At 47.4% G+C, this 22,729-nt stretch overlaps 1 protein-coding gene across 1 annotated transcript in view; it reads left to right on the top strand.

The window, feature by feature from the left end:
- The window catches only part of FRMD6 (FERM domain containing 6), a 176,052-nt gene that overhangs the window by 29,861 nt on the left and 123,462 nt on the right, over positions 1-22,729 (top strand). The gene's annotated exons all lie outside the window — the stretch shown is intronic.

The raw sequence follows: 22,729 nt of genomic DNA, 5'->3' as shown, positions 1-22,729 counted from the left end.
GAAGCCGTAATCAAAGTCTCGGAGGCAAGCGCTAGATGCTGCAGAATTCATAAGGGAAGTAGGCAACAACATTGTCAGTGGTATCCAGGCATGTGTGACATTTGGAAAGCCAAAGCTTTTATATTATTCTATTTATCCAAAATAGCTTTAAGACAAGAGCCCTCTCGGGGCAGCTTGCAATTAAAAATCCTTAAAGCAATTGAAAATGAAGTGAAGTGAAGTGAAGTGAAGTGAAGTGAAGTGAAGTGAAGTGAAGTGAAGTAGTGGCAGAAGCATTCCACTTCAAGATTTACCATCTATGTAAAGCTGTTATGCCCTGCTCTTCGGGGCTAAAAAGGGTCCCTGAGCAGCGTACGAAGCTCAGTAGAACTATAGTCCTTGCTCTCAGGTTTGGCATCTAAAAGACACACACGCAAAAGGCAAATGGAACTGGGAGGGAGGAGGAAAAAGGCAAACTCAGTCACCAGGTCTCAAAGTCGCAAGTATGATCATTATTATTTATTGAATTTGTTAGTCCCTTTATCTTGCCCAGAGAATCCCAAAGCAAATTACAAGTAGCTGGGGTAGAAACAGGCTATGTGATGGGATTACTGCTGCTAAGCAACAACAACAAGAATAATAATTTATTATTTATTCCCCAGCCACTATTGGGAACTATATGGGTGAGTATGTGTGTGTATACCAGGCATAGGCAAACTTGGCCCTCCAGATGTTTTGGGACTACAACTCCCATCATTCCTAGCTAGCAGGACCAGTGGTCAGGGATGATGGGAATTGTAGTCTCAAAACGTCTGGAGGGCCAGGTTTGCCTGTGCTTGGTACACACACACACACACACACACACACACACCACCAGCAGTTAAAACTACAGTTTACAGAAACTTCGGAAGCTCCCTTATGCTGAGCTGTGCTCTGTGCTTGACCAAAACCAAGGGTACCGACTTAAATAAAATATTGGGGGGACCCAGGTAATCCCCCCCTTGTAATCGATCACAAGATGCAACACACACACGCCATCTGAATGGCAATACCCATCAACTTTGGGTTTGCCTGACCCCTCAAATATTGTATTGGGGGCCCGAAAAGACCTCGTCCCGCAGGAGTTGGCTCCTAGGACTGGAACTGTCGTGATAATGGCATTGAGATTGCTATGGAGGAAAGCAATTTTGTCCCCAAGGTTGCGGAGCAAAAGAGTCGTGCATTTGCTGGAGTGCTTGTTTATGAACCCTGGGCCGATCTGAAAAGCTCTGTTGAGAGGCACCCACAACCCTTTTTGCACCTCCTTGGGGGTTCCTCTGCCGCTCTGAGTTTGTAAAAGCTAATTTGGCTGTTAATTGTAGCCCACAGGAACTTCCGCCGGGCTTGCAAGGCTTGCAGATAGCTTCCTGAAGCCTGGAGAGCGAGAGGGGTCGGTGCGCACTGATGCCTCTCGCGCTCCAGGCTTCAGCGAAAGCCTGCATTCGCCCCATAGGACGCACACACATTTCCCCTTCATTTTTGGAGGGGGGGGAGTGTGTCCTATAGGGAGAAAAATATGGTATTATTATTAGTATAACCTCCAGCAATGCAGGAATCTTTCGTCCAACGTGGGGCTTGAACCCACAAACTGGAGACTAAGCATCTCATGCTCTACCGACTGAGCTACCCCAGCAGGATGAGACTGTGGTACTATTTGCATACGAAAAGGACCGGTGTACCTACCAGCTTTCACTGAAAAGAAATAAAAGGGAACTCCGAGGCAGTTCAAATAGAAGAAAGTCAAAATAGCACCTTGAAACCAGTTCAATGAGAAATTAAAATATCTGTTGCATGCTCAGAAGCACTCTTAAAGGTCAAGGAAATGGTAAGTTTTCAGACACCCAGTTTCGGAGTCTGTCTGATCTCCATGTGGATCCTGTTTTGCTGAGATTCCCTTAGGGTCCCTTCCAGTTCTCCAATTCTGTCATTCTAATATTCTGCCACAGAGACGTGGGTGGCGCTGTGGGTTAAACCACAGAGCCTAGGACTTGCCGATCAGAAGGTCAGCGGTTCAAATCTCCACCATGGGGTGAGCTCCCATTGCTCGGTCCCTGTTCCTGCCAACCTAGCAGTTTGAAAGTACAAAATGCAAGTAGATAAATAGGTACCGCTCCGGCGGGAAGGTAAACGGCGTTTCCATGCGCTGCTCTGGTTCGCCAGAAGCAGCTTAGTCATGCTGGCCACATGACCTGGAAGCTGTACGCCAGCTCCCTCGGCCAATAAAGTGAGATGAGCGCCGCAACCCCAGAGTCTTTAATGTTCTGCCACAGAGATAGCTGTCCTCTTCACTGTCAGATGTGCATCTGCAGTCTTCCGCACGGTTAGCAGGGCCTCCTGCAGAGATCACAGCGAACGAAACGTGGTTGGGGAAGATTAGCAATTTGACTGGGTGAGGGGAGCATGTTTTGTACTTCTCTGGAGAGATCTGCTCTTCTCCAGATCAGATCCGTAAGGCTTTTTTGCAAGAAAACAACGCTTCTTGTGAAAGTCACAAAATGGCAGGGCAGGTGGCGTATTACCTGGGCAATGCATTTTTATATATGCTTTTACAGAGAGAGAAGAGACATTTCTGATGACTTCAGCAAGTTGTGGCAACGCAGAGCCGGAATGTGAGACTAGGGACTTGCAAGAAACCTTTTGACGTTGCTGTTGGAGAGAGTAATAAAGGAAGATGGATCGTGTGACGAAGGCTTGTGGCATTGTGTGTGTGTGTGTCTGTGTGTGTGTGTGTGTGTGTGTGTGTGTGTGTCTCTACTCCAGCCTCTTCCAGGTGCAATTATCCCTGTCAGTCAATGTCTGTGTTTTAATGCACCCAGAATTAACTTTGGATAGGTAGGCAAACATCTCCCGGGGATTTGCAGGAACACACACCCGTTCCGTTCCCTCTTAATCAACAGGCGTCATCGCTATCAATAATGCAGGATCCGGCCGACGGGAGCAATTGCAAAGGAGAAGGGATGCATTTTTCATTAAACGTGAGTGCGCTGCCGGCGCGCCAGGAAGATCTGGCAGCAGGGTGAATCACCGCACTGGCTCGTCCACAGAATTTGCAGCGAAATTTCAAAGCAAGGTTGTTCTGTTCCGTTGGCATCACGTTTCACAGCACTGACACTTGCATGCGTTGGCCGGAAGGGTATGCCAAAAAATAAGCACTGATTTTGGATCTTTGGGGGATACCTATCATTGCTGCTGCAGTAATTCTCTGCATGTTTGTTGGGGCGTTCTAGTGTGCGCTCCCAAGGGAATGGTCTGCGTTGCCTGGGAAATCAATGGATGAAATGGCAGAAGGGTTCGGTGAGCGCAAAACACACCTGCCTTCAACACTTCTCTGCCGGATTTGCGCTTCTAGGTTTGTCTCACGTGGATCAGCCCTGCGCTACAGAAGAAGAGTCGCTTTTGACTACATGAACCTCATTCCAACTCTACAATTCCATGATTTGAGGATCCCATAGACTGTAATGCGTTGGGAGCTGGAGACACAACATTGTACTGGTTCCACACCAGTTTGCAGAGTGGTTTCCAGAGACCTGTCCTGGTGGGTTGCTGCTTTGCCTTGCATGGGAACTGACCTGTGTAGCCCCAAACGGCTCAATCTTGTCATTTCCCCCATGCGATTTAACTGTCAGCATCGCCCTTGAGCCAGTGCCACCGGCTGGGCTCAACCACTTCAGCCCCAACTGGGCCAGGCGAGCTGGGGTAGCACTTCCAGAGACCTTCTTCTGCAGGAACAGGTCTAAGTGCTGTGGACTCACAACTCAGAGCTGTGAGCACCGAACTCACTTCCAGAAGACAGCCGTGCCCAGCAGAGTATAGCAGAGCATAAATCACTTGGACGACAGCGCTGAAGAATATCTTCTTTTATTCACTAACAGCTACTGTACTATACAAACTATATACAAATGGAGACGCTGGACTGCACTGAGTGTTACAGCTGCTTTCCACAGTGACCTTATCTACACAGAGATAACACTCAGTCTCCCCCTTTGAAGTGAGGCTGGAGCGGAATAAGTAGCAAGCACAATCCGCCCCGTCCTCTCTGGAAAATCAGCAGATTCTTGTAGTAGGAGAGGTGAAATCTCCTCATTAACATCTATCAGGGCCAGATTTAGGTTCAATGCGGCCCTCAGCTCCTGAAGGTAATGGGGCCCTTTATATGTCCAACTGTCCTTTGCCAACAACAAATTGTCGCTGTTTTTTGTGTTGACTATATGGTAATTTACGAACCTAATAGGTATCTAAAGCTATTTGCACATAACAAAATATGTATTTTATCAAAGTAGTTGTTGAACTGAAATACAACTGGAGCGCTCACAGGCCAGTGTTTCCCAGTAGTCAGTGTTTATACTACATTTTTTTTAGATTTGCCTTGAGAGAGTCTTTAAACCTCTTTTGTTGACCACCAGCATGATGCTTTCCATTTTTAAGTTTGGAATAGAGTAGTTGCTTTGGAAGACGATCTTCAGGCATCCGCACAACATGACCTGTCCAACGAAGTTGATGTTGAAGAATCATTGCTTCAACACTGGTGATCTTTGGCATTAGTTCGCCTGTTTTCCCAAGCGATGTGTAAATTTTTTTGGAGACACTGTTGATGGAATCTTTCAAGGAGTTGGCGTTTATAAGTGGTCCATGTTTCACAAGCATACAGTAAGGTTGGTAGTACAATAGCTTTGCAAACAAGCATTTTGGTTTCCCTGCTACAGCTGTTCCTGCAGAGGACCTTGTCTGTGGTGAAACTCCATCTCTGGAATGACACCTCTTGCACCAATGCCCTTATCTTTTCATGGGCAGGTGAAGACACACCTCTTTGCCCAGGCCTCTGAAAGACGGTGAGATGTGCAGCTCGGATGTGCTGAGTTTGTAATTACCTGTTTTTGCAGAGAGTGCTGACTGCACTAATTACTGGTTTTCAGGCTTTCATGTGGATTCGGTTTTTGGTGTTGTTGCTACATAGGCTTACTGATGCAGCGATTCATGCCCTGGGTTGGTTCGCTGAAGGATGGCTGACGAACGCCGCAAATAAATAAAGGCAAACGTCTTCTCGCAACCTCTCAATCAGCTAAGATCAGATCCGGCAATGACTCTTTGGGCAGAAACACAGAAGAATTAGCTGTCTTCAGAGTAGGCTGCCTGTTCAGGACCTTTAAGGAGGAAGGAGAAATCTTCATCAATTCACATTTTGATGTCAACGTCCCCAATTTATGCTTCCTGGAACATGCATAACCTCTAACATGAAAATAGGGATGTCCTGTTGTTGTTGTTGTTGTTACTAGATTGTTTATTCCCTGCTCATATGAGTTGCCCCAGCCACTCTGGACAGCTTCCATCATTTATAAAAACACAACACATTTATAAAACACCAAACATGAAAACTCCCCTATACAGGCCGCCTTCAGACGGCTCTGGGGTCAGATAACTCCATACCCTCCAACGATTCTCTGATGAAAATAGGGATGTCCTAAGGAAAAGTGGGTGGTGCTGTGGTCTAAACCCCTGAGCCTAGGGCTTGCCGATCAGAAGGTCGGCGGTTCGAATCCCCGCGATGGGGTGAGCTCCTGTTGCTCGGTCCCTGTAATTAAAAGTGAACAAGTGTAAAGTGAAGCATCTTGACACAAACATTTTTAAATCTCACATGATTTTAGTTTCACGTTAAAAAAAAAATAATTTCACATTTAAAGGTGAGCCTACCTAATTTGCCCCTTTTCAAAACAACATGAGAACCAAAAACACACCCATCCTTCAAAATTTGCACATTTTGCAGTACAGTTTCCCAGCCAAGTGATATGCATAACATTACATGCACATAACCTATTTGTGACAATCACGTGCAAAAATGCATTGTATTGGGGGAAATTGCTTTGCAAGCAGGTGTGCCTTAAGCAAAATTGCATGCCCAAATATGTATACTAGGAAATATTTGTGCGGAACTGCTGGCGAAGTTTCACGAGGACCTTTCTGATATGAAAATAAAATAATCACACGCTGATCTGGGGATGTGAAGAACTGAAGTTGATTGGAAGAATGAGAAACTGGGAGAAACCAGTTTTGTCCCTCTCCAGAGGCAAACTTCAGTGAGGGCAGTGCACTGAGCAAATACCTGTAGCTCTGTGGCCTGCAAAAGGCTAAGTGAAATGATCGATTGTGCTTATCTGAGCCATCTTCACAAGGGCAGCAGCCGTGGAGCGGCTAGACAGAGAGGCGGGAATGTTTGGAAGACCACCCAGGGCATATCACCTCTGCTTGCTACTGAGCAAGGAGCAGGCAAACCAAACACTCAGTGGAAATAAATTAAAAAATTGCCCAGTAGCACCTTAGAGGCCACCTAAGTTTGTTCTCTTTTAAGAACAAAGGCCCAAACTGGTGCTCAAACTGTCCAGGAAAGCCAGCCTCTGCCTCCTCCTCCTCCTCCTCCTCCTCTGTTCCTTTTCATTGCCCGGCCTTTGATTGCCACAATGCTGAATGTGGGAGAGCACTCTGCACATGCTCAGGGGCATGCATTCTGTCAGATGCTGTGATAGTTGCTCGAGAGTAACCAGGCAAGACTCTGACCTGTCTTTTACAGGCTTTATTCTTGGTGCAAACTATTTACAGTGAAGAGTGCCGTAAGTTCATGTCTGGCTCAATCGCTAGCAGAATCTGGGAGTGGACGGTCCTTGTACCTCCCCCAGCGTAACAGTCGCGTGACCCCCAATCTTTTCTGCCCCTCCCTGCGCCAAAGACTACTGCGCAGAATGGGCACTGGCAAGGGCGTTCTTCCCGCCACTCTGGTTTGCTCAGGTTTGGTGTTGAGGCTCTCAGTAGCATCCTCTGGTCCTTGTACCTCTTCTCCACTGGAAGTGGGGCTTTCCTCCTCACTGGAGGAGGAACTGCTTCGCAAGATTTTTGGAAGCTCCCTATAACACAACTGCCCTTCCATCTCTCGATTCTGTTCTTTTTTTAAAACAAGTAATATTTATTGAAGTTTCATAAACAATCAAAGGCTTCAAAATTTAGACATAGAATACAAAAGCCAAGAAAAACTACAAAAATAAAAAAATACAAAACAAAACACATAAAAAATACACGATAAAAAACAATTAACAAAATAGAAGAAAAAAGAATAAAAAACGCCAATAAGCAAAACAGAAAAAAGATTAGTATTTTCATATTGTATATTTCATTCACTAGTTTCTTGACCTCCTCACACCTCCCTTTTTGTATTCCAATTCAGATATTTAGTTCAGCAAATCCTTACCCTCTATCATTTAACCTTACTCAGCATCTTAACCTATAGTAAATATATATTTTCCACCATTATCAATCCATATTTACATATTCTTATTAATCTTTTTACCAACACCACTTGTTTTCAATCCAACATCCCTTTAACATTCATTAATTTTACAGTATTTCTGCAGATAGTCTTTAAATTTTTTCCATTCTTCTTCCACCGCCTCTTCTCCCTGGTCCCGGATTCTGCCAGTCATTTCTGCCAATTCCATGTACTCTATCACCTTCATCTGCCATTCTTCCAGGGTGGATAGATCTTGTGTCTTCCAATACTTTGCGATGAGTATTCTTGCTGCTGTTGTGGCATACATAAAAAAAGTTCTGTCCTCCTTTGGCACCAATTGGCCGACCCCATCTCTCGATTCTGAGCTGATGGCAGTTCCCTGACACATTCTTCTCTGTTAGTCCTTATTTCAAGACCTGAGCTTGGCGCTGAAAAGCAGATCACAGGCCACAGCTCAGTGGTAGAGCATCTGCTTGGTGTGCAGACGGTCTCAGGCTCAGTCCCCCAAGAGGAAAAGTAGAGACCCCTGCCTGAAACCCTGGAGAGATGCTGCCAGTCAGTGCAGACAATATTGAGTGAGATGGACCAATGGCATCTTCCTAATGTGAACTGGTATTTAAGCATTGCTGAACTGGCCTGTTTGGGGACCATTTAAGCCATGGGTAGGCAAACTAAGGCCCAGGGGCCGGATCCGGCCCAATCACCTTCTAAATCCAGCCCGCAGACGATCCGGGAATCAGTGCATTTTTACATGAGTAGAATGTGTCCTTTTATTTAAAATGCATCTCTGGGTTATTTGTGGGGCATAGGAATTCGTTCTTTTTTTCCCCTCTTCAAAATATAGTCCGGCCCCTCACAAGGTCTGAGGGACAGTGGACCGGCCCCCTGCTGAAAAAGTTTGCTGACACCTGATTTAAGCCCTTAGTGGAAACCTGAAAGGTGTTTCAGGAATGATGTATCCGAATTGGTAAAGGTAAAGGTTAAGGGAATACTGACCATTAAGTCCTGTCTTGGCTGACTCTGGGGTTGCAGCGCTCATCTCGCTTTCTTGGCCGAGGGAGGCGGCGTACAGCCTCCGGGTCATGTGGCCAGCATGACTAAGCCGCTTCTGGCGAACCAGAGCAGCACACGGAAACGCCATTTACCTTCCCGCCGGAGTGGTACCTACTTATCTGATTGCAATTTAACGTGCTTTCAAACTGCTAGGTTGGCAGGAGCAAGGACCAAGCAATGGGAGCTCACCCCGTCTCGGGGATTCGAACCGCCGACCTTCTGATCGGCAAGTCCTAGGCTCTGTGGTTTAGATGAAAGCACCACCCGCGTCCCTAACATCCAAATCTGGCTCCCAGTACGTTTCCGAGCACAATTCAAAGTGTTGGTGCTGACCATGAAAGCCCTAAACGGCCTTGGCCCAGTATACCTTGAGGAGTGTCTCCACCTCCATTGTTCTGCCCGGACACTGAGGTCCACCACCGAGGGCCTTCTGGTGGTTCCCTCACTGCGAGAAGCCAAGTTACAGGAAACCAGGCAGAGGGCCTTCTCGGTGGTGGCGTCCGCCCTGTGGAACACCCTCCCACCATATGTCAAAGCGAAAAATAACTACCAAACTTTTAGAAGACATCTGAAGGCAGCCTTGTTTAGGGAAGTTTTAATGTTTAATAGACTTGCATTTTAGTGTTCTGTTGGAAGCCGCCCAGAGTGGCTGGGGAAACCCAGCCAGATGGACGGGATATAAATAAATAAATTATTATTATTATTATTATTATTATTATTATTATTATTATTATTATTTGGTTGTTGTTGTTGTTTAGTCGTTTAGTCGTGTCTGACTCTTCGTGACCCCATGGACCAGAGCACGCCATGCACTCCTGTCTTCCACTGCCTCCTGCAGTTTGGTCAAACTCATGTTGGCACCTTTGAGAACACTGTCCTCTGTCATCCCCTTCTCCTTGTGCCCTCTATCTTTCCCAACATCAGGGTCTTTTCCAGGGAGTCTTCTCTTCTCATGAGGTGGCCAAAGTATTGGAGCCTCAGCTTCGGGATCTGTCCTTCCAGTGAACACTCAGGGCTGATTTCCTTCAGAAAGAGTCTCCTCCAGCACCATAATTCAAAAGCAACACCAATTAATTGGTAGGCTTGTTTTATTTAGATATTAGATGATTGTCAGTTATATATTAAAGGTCCACCCCTCCTCTCAGGGTTACATCAAGCATTTTTCTCTCTGCCTTGTCGGGCAGCATTCTTTGGACCAGGATGTCCCGTCCGAGGGAAGAGAGTGACATTAGGCTATTAAAATGTAACGCTGCCCATCGTTTCAGGAACATGCTGTCATCGCGACTGACAAAAGTGCATTCCTCGCCTTTGAGCTGTAGCGTATTCTTGGCAAGTGAGCTGGATTTCACGAGGGCACGCAGGGCAAGGAACAACACCCAGCAATGCAGCCGATGTACTGTCACGCCTGCTAAATATAGATTATGCGACCCAAATTAAAACGATCGCAAGCTAGTTTCCACCCAGCGCGATTTGGCTTGGCCACATCATGTGGGAGAGTTGCAGGTCAATTAATTAATTGCAATAATTCAGGCTTAGGTTAAGGTGTCTGCCCCGTGGGCCAATCTTGGCCTGCTGGTGAGTCCAGTTTGGCCTGCAAGGGCATTTCCCAGAAACCACACCCACCTGTCAATCACCTGGCATCACTGAGAGGCATCAAGAGGCAGGGTTCAATCCTGCTAGCCAGCCGTTTCCCTGCAGAGAAAGGATGGGGAAGCAGACCCCCTTCCCCAAACCCCACTGGTCAACTGCAGCAGGTGGCTGGGATCCCCTATGAATCAGTCACCTGACATCAATATGTCAGCTGATTGATCGACGGGGAGCTCTGCCTACCTGTCAGAGTAAATGAGGGTGTGGAGTGAGGATCTGGCCTGCTAGATCAAAATGTTCTGTCCCCCATTTCCATATCAGTTTGGGATTTTAAAAAATATATATTCATGGTAATTCATTAGCATTTTAATGTGAATTTATCGTAATATACACACACCTGCAATTTGGCCTAATGTACCCATTTTCGCAAAGCAGTTTCCCCTAATATAATGCCCAAGTTGGGCAAAAGATTCCTGCATTGCATTATATATACAGTGGTGCCTCGCAAGACAAAAAGAATCCATTCTGTGATTCTCTTCGTCTAGCGGTTTTTTCCGTCTTGCGAAGCAAGCCCATTGACGGATTAGTGGATTAGCGCTATTAGCGGCTTTTAGCGGCTTATCTGCTGATCGGATCAGCTGATAAGCGGTTTAGCGGCTTAGAAAAAGGGGGGGAAGGAAAAAAACCAGCAGGAACTCACAAGACATTGTCGTCTTGCGAAGCAAGCCCATAGGAAATTAGTTTTGCAAAGCACCTCCAAAACGGAAAACTCTTTCGTCTAGCGAGTTTTCCGTCTTGCGAGGCATTCGTCTTGCAGGGTACCACTGTAATTTTTTTATTAGTTTTACATAAAAGTTAAACACCACAAACATGACATTTTCACACATTAAGAAAAGGGTTCTTTCGAACCTTGAGACCTCCTTCCTTCATGAGTTCCAATTCTTTTTAAAAATTCCTGCATCTTTTACTGTAATCTATCTGTAATACAGTGCAACCATAGTATCCAAAATCCATGTTACAAGTGTCATTTTATTCCTGCCAGTGATTTCAGCTGTTTACAGTGATCTCTCAAATATATTAGAAAGTTATTCCAGTCTTTTTAAAAAATACTTGGCCTTCCTGATTTCTGATCTTTCCCGAACAGAGAAGAGTGGCAGACCAAGCTGGTGGAATATGCGGAAATATAAGATACAGTAAACTTTTTATTTTAATTTAATTTTTTTAGGGACACGGGCAGCGCTGTGGGTTAAACCACAAAGCCTAGGACTTGCCGATTGGAAGGTCGGCGGTTCGAATCCCCGCGATGGTGTGAGCTCCCGTTGCTCGGTCCCTGCTCCTGCCCACCTAGCAATTCGAAAGCACGTCAAAGTGCAAGTAGATAAATAGGTACCACCCCAGCTGGAAAGTAAACGGCGTTTCCGTGCGCTGCTCTGGTTCGCCAGAAGCGGCTAAGTCATGCTGGCCACTTGACCCGGAAGCTGTACACCGGCTCCCTCGGCCAATAAAGCGAGATGAGCGCCACAACCCCAGAGTCGGTCATGACTGGACCTAACGGTCAGGGGTCCCTTTACCTTTACCTTTTATCTGTAATACAGTGTAATCATAGCATCCAAGATCCATGTTACAAGTGTCATTTTATTCCTGCCAGTGATTTCAGCTGTTTACAGTGATCTCTCAAATATATTAGAAAGTTATTCCAGTCTTTTTAAAAAATACTTGGTCTTCCTGATTTCTGATCTTTCCCGAACAGAGAAGAGTGGCGGACCAAGCTGGTGGAATATGCAGAAATGGCAATATTCCTGCAATTGCAGGTGGTTGGACTAGATGACTGGCAAAAGCATTTGCGCATGTGTCACAGGGGGAGGCCAATGAGGTGTGTGGCCTGAGGAGATGGGGTGCTTCCTGGGGAGGGTCTCGAGGGATGGATAAAGAGGGTAGGGGGCCTATTTGGCCCAATAACTGAAGCTCCAAACCCCTTCCACAAAGTGGCTCATAGCCACAACTACTTCGCATGCCGGTGCCCCATTAATCCAGACCTCCCAAGCATCCGTCTGGTAAGTCCTGAAAACCTCGGCCAAGAAAGCTTTTTTTTTGCTCTTTGTGAGGTTGTTCACCCCCTTCAGTCTGGCTCTCCAGAGCTCCTTCTGGGCACACAGCACAGCCTCATATCTGGGGCCCATAATCACCACTTTCGCTTTTGGGTCCTTTTATCTCCCCGCTTCTGCTGCTGGGTGGCTCCTCCCTACCTGCGATATCTCTACCGCCATACAAAACACGATCCAGACCCACAGCCCAGCTGGCGCTCTCTGAACTAGCCGCCTTTCCATCCAGCTCTTTGATGCCCTTGTGGTGCTGCTGAAGAAAGTTCTGCAAGCGAAAGTCTGAATTTAACTTGCAGGCCTTCATTATGTTTTCATTCCAAAAGGACTCCGTTTTTATGCATCCTGTCCCTTCAGACTGTGCAGTATTAATATCTGAGTAGAGTGGAGAACGATCAACAGTTAATTATCAAGCTGCAAAAAGCTTTTAATATAGCCCCATGGAAAATCCCCATGTTAAAGCTTTTTCACCAATACATAGCCATTCCCATTTCAGTGTGAATTAAAGCAATTATCCCTAACAGTTCCTGCCTCCAACAGTGTAGCCATGCAGCTAGTACAGTCAAACCTCGGATCCCAAACGCCTCTGTTTGGGAACGTTTCGGCTCCTGAACACTGAAAACCCAGAGGAAAATGCTCCGGTTAATTAAACGTTTTTCGGAAGCTCCTGCAACCAATCGGAAGCCGCGCCTTGGTTGTCAAACAGGCTTCTGGAACGGATTACGATTGACAACTGAGGTTTGACTGTAGCTGTTGACAGCCCTATCTCCCATTGACACCCATTGCTCTTTCCACTTTGGCCCCCGGTTCTGCCCTCTTCACCCCCATGCGGCCCCTGGAAGATTGCTTAGAAGGAAAAGCAGTACCTCACTCCAACTAAACTGTTAAGGATGTACAAAACAGGAAACAAGAATTGCTGGAAATGTGGGGTGAAAGAAGGCAATTTCTTTCACATGTGGTGGTCATGTGGTAAGGTAAAAACGTACTGGGGAAATATATACAATGAGCTAAAGAAGATCTTTAGATATACGTTTTTGAAAAAGCCGGAGGCATTCTTGTTAGGAATGGTAGGAGAAGATATAGTTAAGAATGACCAGAAACTGTTTTTATATGCAACAACAGCGGCGAGGTTACTGCTAGGTTTGGAAACAGCAGCAGTTACCAACAGTGGAAGAATGGCGACAGAAGGTAATGGAATATGCAGAAACAGCCAAATTTAACGGGGAAAATTCAAAAACAGGGTAAGGAAACATTTCAAAAAGAATGGGGAAAATTTACGTTGTGTATAGGAAAGATAAGATGAAATAGTAAAACCGGTAGAATTGGAAACAAACCTCATAACGGGAAAGATTAAGAAAAGTGATGGATAATGAAAATAATGAGAAGCAAAATGTAAAAGGAAACTAATATAACTAACAGTAGTGGTAAATGAATACAGAGAGACAACAAGAACTGTATAAACATGAGGACTTATTTGTTTATGGATACACTATGGACAGGGACACGGGTGGTGCTGTGGGTTAAACCACAGAGCCTAGGACTTGCCAATCAGAAGGTCGGCGGTTCGAATCCCCGCGACGGGCTGAGCTCCCGTTGCTCGGTCCCTGCTCCTGCCCACCTAGCAGTTCGAAAGCACACCAGTGCAAGTAGATAAATAGGTACCACTCTGGCGGGAAGGTAAATGCCATTTCCGTGCGCTGCTCTGGTTCGCCAGAAGTGGCTTAGTCATGCTGGCCACATGACCCAGAAGCTGTACGCCGGCTCCCTCGGCCAGTAAAGCGAGATGAGCGCCGCAACCCCAGAGTTGGTCACGACTGGACATAATGGTCAGGGGTCCCTTTACCTTTACTTTTTACACTATGGACAAATATAGAAAATGAATAACAACATATAAAATGGAAGAAAATAATGCGATAAAATTATACGTGATATAAAAAACCAGAAGAAGGACGGAGGGAAGTCAGCTCTGAAGAGCAAGTATAAATGTAAAATGTCAGTTATGTTGAGTTATGACACTCCTCCAACACAGGCAGGCAGCTGTCAACAGAGAGACCCACGGAGTCTGGGCAAAGACCTAGAAGCGTCTTTTGCCAAGCCGGTCTGTAACACCCACATGCCGGGAGACTCCTGACTCAAGTCCTGGCAGAGGGTTCCTCAAGGCTCCGCGGCAAAAGCGCCACCCGGAAACCGAGTTGGCAAATTGGATCTGGGAGACCGCCGAGCTGGAACAGGCTGTGTGAGCCTAATTGCACTCTTTGCATGATAATTAGACACTAATGGCTTATTAAAAGCCATCAGCAAATGTTTGCTTTGCCCCCCTCCTTTCCTTAAGACGGAGCCCCTGCACGTCACAGCTGCAGCAACATGACTAACACTTGCATATATTTAAAGGACAATTAATGCATAATAATAATAATTTTTAAAAACCCACATTTGCCCTGCCTGTTCCAAACACAAGCTCCCTTCCTGAGCTTAAAATTTGGAGGGGGTGCGATAAAGTTTCCTGCCTCCCCCTTTAAAAGATGGGTCAACCAACCGAGAAAAGTGCCTGTATTTTATTTTATTTTTTATTGATTTCCCATTTCCAAAACAAATATCCAATATCAATACTAAACATTAGTTTTTCATTCACCCCCCACCCCCGTTGACTTCCCTCGGCTTCCATTTCTGCTTTCTTACATCAAATGATACGTTCTGCTGTTTATATACAATACTATGCTATGGAAGTGAGAGCTGGACCATCATGAAGGCTGATCGCCGAAGAATTGATGCTTTTGAATTATGGTGCTGGAGGAGACTCTGGAGAGTCCCATGGACTGCAAGAAGATCCAACCTCTCCATTCTGAAGGAAATCAGCCCTGAGTGCTCACTGGAAGGACAGATCCTGAAGCTGAGACTCCAAGACTTTGGCCACCTCATGAGAAGAGAAGACTCCCTGGAAAAGACCCTGATGTTGAGAAAGATGGAGGGCACAAGGAGAAGGGGGCGACAGAGGACGAGATGGCTGGAAATGAAGGCCTGGAAACGATGCCTTATGAGGAACGGCTAAGGGAGCTGGGCATGTTTAGCCTGGAGAAGAGGAGGTTAAGGGGTGATATGATAGCCATGTTCAAATATATAAAAGGATGTCACATAGAGGAGGGAGAAAGGTTGTTTTCTGCTGCTCCAGAGAAGCGGACATGGAGCAATGGATCCAAACTACAAGAAAGAAGATTCCACCTAAACATTAGGAAGAACTTCCTGACAGTAAGCGCTGTTTGACAGTGGAATTTGCTGCCAAGGAGTGTGGTGGAGTCTCCTTCTTTGGAGGTCTTTAAGCAGAGGCTTGACAACCATATGTCAGGAGTGCTCTGATGGTGTTTCCTGCTTGGCAGGGGGTTGGACTCGATGGCCCTTGTGGTCTATTCCAACTCTATGATTCTATGATTCTATTCTATGATTCTATGATTCTATGGACAATGTTCTCGAAGCTACCAGCATGAGTTTGACCAAACTGCGGCAGGCAGTGGAAGACAGGAGTGCCTGGCGTGCTCTGGTCCAGGGGGTCACGAAGAGTCAGACAGGACTAAACAACAACAAAGTTGTTTCCAGGCACCAGGCAAAGCTCTCTGCCTGGCTGGTCTGTGTGCAAAGGGAGCTGTTCCTGAAGTGCCCACGCAGTTTGCTTAAATGGTTTCTTAACTGGCCTCCATCGAAAGGTTTCAGGGTTGGCATGGAAGAGTGTGTGGCAGCTATTGTTCGCTGGTACGGCGGAAGCCAGGGAGGCCAACAGCAGGTGGCACCAGAGCCAATGGCAGGCGGAGTCAACGAAGGGCTCATCTAGGCTTCCTTTCATGCCGCATTTCTCAGCACGAGTCCAGGCTGCATGTCTGAGTGTTTGGATGGCCATCTGTCCTGGATGCTTTAGCTGAGATTCCTGGACCTTCTGTATCCATCTTCTTCTTCTTCTTTGGCGATCCCTCGTAGCCGAGTAAGATTGTCTTCCATAAACACGGTTTCAACAACGAGTCCGTAAGTGACTATGGAGACCAATTCTGGATCCACACGTCCTTCCACAGTGCGGACATTGGTTCCTGGGCAGGAGTTGATCACGGTGTGGATTTGCCAAGCGTGCCTTCCTCTTAGCACGTTTCTCCCTTGTGTCCTGAGTTTGAGTGTCTTCAAAGCCCTTGACACCTTTGGCGAAGGCTGTTCTCCAACTGGAGTGCTTGCAGGCCAGTGTTTCCCAGTTGTCGGTGTTTATACTACATTTTTTTAGATTTGCCTTGAGACGGTCTTTAAACCTCTTTTGTTGACCACCAACATTACGCTTTCCATTTGGTCCCTTCCATCTCTATGTTTCTATGATTTTCCCAGGACCTTCTGTATCCATGGCAAGAGCTCTGCCACGGAGTTTGTTCAGTCTACAGACTCTCGCAACCAATGGGCCTCGGAGTTCAGCAACGGCTGCCTTTCTGTATCTCCCTAATCCCTCATAAATATATAATACCCCTTTGCAAGAAGGGAAATGTTGTTCTGTTTGGAGCAGCAGTCCATGAATAAGAGCAGCAAGTCCATCAACACTTCATATCGATCCAGCGCTGCAGGGAACGGTCAGATCGAAGAAAGGAATCTGTTCTCTCTCCGGCTGCTGGGGAAGACTGCTGCCCCCATGGTGCGGTCACCGCACCATCACTCATTATTATTATTATCATAATGCATTTGCAAAAAAAACCCGCTTCTCGATGCTGTTGCAGGAATTTATGTATAGGTTGGGGGGCGTTGCCCCTCCAGCAGATATCATGCACCTGCAGCCCACTACCAAAATCAGCACAATAGCTTTTGTGGATTTTGTGATTTGTCCCCACAAAACACTTCATCACAGTTTCTTCCTATCTATTCAAAGGGCCTCTGCTGCAGAATACCAAATGTAAGAATTCGCTGATAAATGTCTCTATGTACTGGCTCACTGGGAAAACTTCAGAAATTCATATAGACATGTGAGCTCAGCTACTCAGCAGCCCCTCTGCCTGAGGGATAATCCCTGGCATCCTGATACCTGAGTGCCAGGCAGGTAGCCATTCCAGAAATAACAAAGCCAGATGAAGACAAAATGGTGTGATTCACTTGGCTGGGAAACAGGGAAATGTAAAGATCTCTTTTGTTACACTTGATGGGTGTTTGGTGGAGGGCAAGGGGAACCATGGGGCAGGGTCCAGGATGCTCAGATTCCTGCCACCAGACCTCCCCTTTCATGATGTAACCATGATGTATTAGTGATGTAGTTGGGGGGTGTAACATGGGGATTAAAGGTAAAGGTAAAGGTACCCCTGCCCGAACGGGCCAGTCTTGACAGACTCTGGGGTTTGTGCGCCCATCTCACATCTATAGGCCAGGGGCCAGCGCTGTCCGGAGACACTTCCGGGTCACGTGGCCAGCGTGACAAAGCTGCATCTGGCGAGCCAGCGCAGCACACGGAACGCCGTTTACCTTCCCGCTGGTAAGCGGTACCTATTTATCTACTTGCACCCGGGGGTGCTTTCGAACTGTTAGGTTGGCAGGCGCTGGGACCGAGCAGCGGGAGCGCACCCCGCCGCGGGGATTCGAACCGCCGACCTTTCGATCGGCAAGCCCTAGGCGCTGAGGCTTTTACCCACAGCGCCACCCGCGTCCCTAACATGGGGATTAGCAGCTAATAAAAGTTTGGGGGCTCTTTTGTTTGGGGCTTCCATCTTGTTCCACTTGGTGGCAGGTGGGAGTCCTGTCGCGACCGTCTTCAATAAAGACCAAGCCTACTGGCTGCTGTTTTGCTCTGGTATTCCTGGCTGGTGTCCTTGCTTTTTTGTCCACGGGAGCCCTCAGATTTCTCTGTTAACAGTGCGAAAGCTGAAGCATCATACAATTGGAAAGTAACGCCAACCGTCTGAAAGCAAAATAAATAATCATAATTCGGCGGCCTTTGCAGGAACGAACATGCAAAAGGAGGGTGGTTTATGGGGAAAATGCGCCGTTCCTAATATGACCCTTAAAAAAAGAGTTTTGGTTCTGAAATGACTCTGCTCTGTGATTTAAGAAGCACCAACACACACACACATCCTGGCATTCCTCCCATTTGGTTCCATCCGCTCCCCTTTCCCTGCTGGAGTGGTATGATCCCAAGGTCAGGACCACATTCCAAAGGCAGGTAAAAATAAGCATTTGCAGAGGGGCAAACAATGATTCACTGTTGCACACATGAGGCAGTTTCCTAGCAGGTCACAAGTACAGCAGTCAGGAAGTGTGTGTGTGTGTGTTTGTGTGTGTGTGCGTGTGAGTGGGATGGGAAAGTCTTCCGACCCTGGAAAGTCTCAAAGAGACCAGCTCCGCAGCTCACTTCCATGATCTGTTGTTGTTGTTGTTTAGTCGTTTAGTCGTGTCCGACTCTTCGTGACCCCCTGGACCAGAGCACACCAGGCCCTCCTGTCTTCCACTGCCTCCCGCAGTTTGGTCAAACTCATGCTGGTTGTCTTTGTCCATGGAGTTTTCTTGGCAGGGATACTGGAGTGGCTTGCCGGTTCCTCCTCTATCTTGGGTGCCCTGCTTGGCATAGTTCATAGCTTCTCTGAGTTATTCAAGTGCCTTCGCCACAACAAGGCAGTGATCCATGAAGGGGCTTCCATGATCTGCTTGGAAGCAAATCGGCAAAATTGCACTCCGTAAGTGTACAGTCATAGGGGACGCGGGTGGCGCTGTGGGTAAAAGCCTCAGCGCCTAGGACTTGCCGATCGAAAGGTCGGCGGTTCGAATCCCCGCGGCGGGGTGCGCTCCCGCTGCTCGGTCACAGCGCCTGCCAACCTAGCAGTTCGAAAGCACCCCCGGGTGCAAGTAGATAAATAGGTACCGCTTTATAGCGGGAAGGTAAACGGCGTTTCCGTGTGCTGCGCTGGTGCAGGCTCGCCAGAGCAGCGATGTCACGCTGGCCACGTGACCCGGAAGTGTCTCCGGACAGCGCTGGCCCCCGGCCTATAGATGTGAGATGGGCGCACAACCCCAGAGTCTGTCAAGACTGGCCCGTACGGGCAGGGGTACCTTTACCTTTACCTTTAAGTGTACAGTCATACCTCGTGTTGCGCTTTCTTCATGATACGTTTTTTCAAGTTGCGTCCCACGGCGACCTGGAAGTACTGGAAAGGGTTACTTCCGGATTTCACCTCTCACGCACGCGCAGACGCGTAAAATGACATCACGCGCATGCACAGACATGGCAAATCGCAACCCGCACACACGCAGACACGGGTTATGTTCTGCTCATGTTGCGAACAGGACCCCGGAACAGATCCCGTTCGCAACCAGAGGTACCACTGTATTTGGGAATAATTCCACATAGTTTTACTATAGCCCTCAATTCAGTTGCGTGCGTGCAAGCTACAACTGCTGCACTCTTCCATGCAGCTATTTAAAAAATGTGATTCCCCGCATCCTCATTCTGTTCTCTGGGGGAAACCTCGGGCCAGTGACCCTCTCTCAGCCCAGCCGCCTCTCAGGGTCGTTGTGAAGATGAAAGGGGAGGGCAGAGGAGAACCATGGAGTAAGTAACCAATGTAATGGGTGATAGCAAACGAACAATTATTTAGTTCTTAAGGAAGGATCCAAAATGCTCTTACAGTCATACCTCGGGTTAAATATGCTTCCAGTTGAGCGCATTCGAGTTGCGCTCTGCAGCAACCCAGAAGTAACGGAGCGCGTTACTTCTGGGTTTCGCCGCTTGCGCATGCGCAGACGCTCAAAATGACGTCATGCGCATGCGCAGAAGCAGCAAAAAGCGGCGTGCGCATGCGCAGACGTGCCGCCGCTAGTTATGTTTACCTCTAGATGCGAACGGGGCTCCGGAATGGATCCCGTTCGTATCTAGAGGTACCACTGTACTATAAATTAAGTGCTCATTACAAAGTATTTATAAACCTCAATATTTTTTAAAGAAGCTGTAAGCGGGGTGCAACCTCAGAACAATGAGCAATAGCATTAAAACAAAAGGAGTTATTGCCAAACCAGTAAAACAGAATGATGAAAAGTCATTTAAGAAGAAATAAAAAATAGGAATTCGGGGAAAAGGAAAACAGGGTCTGGTCTTATGGGTTAGGGAAAGCCTGGGGAAGAAGGTATTGCTTGATTATTCCTCTGCATTCTTTCTGTCTGTTTTGCTCCTCCAAAGAGGGGCTGCACTCTGCGGAGTTCCTAGAATTTGCCGTAATGCTGAAGCGATGCAGTAATTTCCAGGAATAATTAGGCTGCGAAATCTCGCCCGTTGCAGAAGAGGCTGCCTGCTAGATCAGACCAGTGGCCCATCGAGCCCAGCCCCATTCTCACAACAGCCAACCACACGACTGTGGGAAACCAGAAACCAGGATCTGAGCCCAGGAGCAATTTCTCTTCTCTTGAGGTTTCCAGAAAGCAGCATTCAGAAGCATCGCTGCCACGGCCTCTTCGTCCCACGCAACTGCCCCGTTTAGAGCGGCACATCACAGATTTAAAGCAGGCATCCCGGTCTCTGATTGGATCCCAGAATGTCCCATGCAACCTTCCTTGGGCAGCCCTTGCCAGGAAGCACAACCTCCCGGGGTTTGTTGCTCCGCCCACTTCTGCCTCCGGCCCCGCCCATAACTGCCAGGTGGCAGTGGCGTAGCGTGGGTTGTCAGCACCCGGGGCAAGGCAAGTAATTTGCGCCCCCTAACCCGTGGATTTGCGCCCCCTAACCCTAACCCCCAGATGTTGCGCCCGGTGCGGCCGGCCCCCCCTGCACCCCCCACGCTACGCCACTGCCAGGTGGCCCTCGGAAGGTTGCAAAGAAGGGAGTGTGGCCTGTGGAACGCCCTCCCACCAGATGTCAAAGAGAAGAACAACTACCAGATTTTTAGAAGACATCTGAAGGCAGCCCCGTTTAGGGAAGCTTTTGATGTTTAACAGACCGCTGTATTTTAATACAGTGGTACCTCGGGTTACATACGCTTCAGGTTACATACACTTCAGGTTACACACTCCGCTAACCCAGAAATAGTGCTTCAGGTTAAGAACTTTGCTTCAGGATAAGAACAGAAATTGGGCTCCGGCGGCGCAGTGGCAGCAGCAGGAGGCCGCATTAGTTAAAGTGGTCTTCAGGTTAAGAACAGTTTCAGGTTAAGAACGGACCTCCGGAACGAATTAAGTACTTAACTCGAGGTACCACTGTACTTTGTTGGAAGCTGCCCAGAGTGGCTGGGGAAACCCAGCCAGATGGGCAGGGTATAAATAAATTATTATTATTATTATTATTATTATTATTATTATTATTATTATTATCATCATCTCCTCGGTTTATATAAAAGTGGAGGAAGCCCTGCCGTTTCTGTTTGCAGTCACTTCCCTAAGAAGACGTGGCCTTTCGAGATACATTCTCCTGTGCAATGCAACTCCTGCTCTCAACAGGCTGTAAAAACACCACGTTCGGGCTCCGCCTTGGGTGCCCACATACCCACTCAGCACTTTTGTGCGGCACATGTTTTCGGCACGGCCTCATCGCCTGCGCATTAGTCATGCTTTTGCGGGCTGAGCCCCAGGCTCCAAGGAGTTGCTGGCAGCGGGTGGCAGAAAGTCTGAAAATGTCCCAGGGCATTTCCAAAAGCCGGCACAGCGGGCATAGGAGCCCGGGCACCCTGACAGATGTGGGGAATTGCTGGGGTGGTGATCCCAAAGGCACATGAGCCAGCTGGCTATTTGCAGAGCTTCGTGTGCCCGTTGAGACAGGGCTGGATTTAGGTTTGATGAGGCCGTAAGCTGCTGAAGTTAATGGGGCCCTGTATATGTCCAGCTGTCCTTTATCAACAACAAATTATTGCTTTTGAATATATTGTTGTTGTTTAGTTGTTTCGTCGTGTCCGACTCTTCGTGACCCCCAGGACCAGAGCACGCCAGGCACTTCTGTCTTCCACTGCTCCCGCAGTTGGGTCAAACTCATGCTGGTAACTTCGAGAACACTGTCCAACCATCTCGTCCTCTGTCGTCCCCTTCTCCTTGTGCCCTCCATCTTTCCCAACATTAGGGTCTTTTCCAGGGAGTCTTCTCTTCTCATGAGGTGGCCAGAGTCTTGCCTCAGCTTCAGGATCTGTCCTTCCAGTGAGCACTCAGGGCTGATTTCCTTCAGAATGGAGAGGTTTGATCTTCTTGCAGTCCATGGGACTCTCCAGAGTCTCCTCCAGCACCATAATTCAAAAGCGTCAATTCTTCGGCGATCAGCCTTTTTTATGGTCCAGCTCTCACTTCCATACATCACCACTGGGAAAACCATAGCTTTAACTATACGGACCTTTGTTGGCAAGGTGATGTCTCTGCTTTTTAAGATGCTGTCTAGGTTTGTCATTGCTTTTCTCCCAAGAAGCAGGCGCCTTTTAGTAGCTGAATATATGCTATGTGGTAATTTATGGACCTGATAGGTATCTAAATCCATTTCCACATAATAGTCCGTGCCGAATGTAGGCACCCTATATAAAAAAATGAGCAAACCAGTGATATTTGAGGGAGCAGGCTAGCAGGCGGGGCCCATGACTTACATCACAGGAGCCTACACAACACAAAACACTCTTGCTGTATGTAGGTTTTATTTTATTGGTTTTTTATCTTATATTTTGGAAATGTACATCCAGTTTTCCTTTAATTTTTTTTTTGGGGGGGCCAAGAGAGTGGGGCCCTAAGCTATAGCTTGTTTAGC

The sequence above is a fragment of the Podarcis vaucheri genome, assembly GCF_965113315.1.
Source record: "Podarcis vaucheri genome assembly, chromosome: 1".
NCBI lineage: Eukaryota > Metazoa > Chordata > Lepidosauria > Squamata > Lacertidae > Podarcis > Podarcis vaucheri.
Note: the sequence above shows the minus strand (reverse complement) of the source record. Positions and strands in the feature narration are given on the sequence as shown.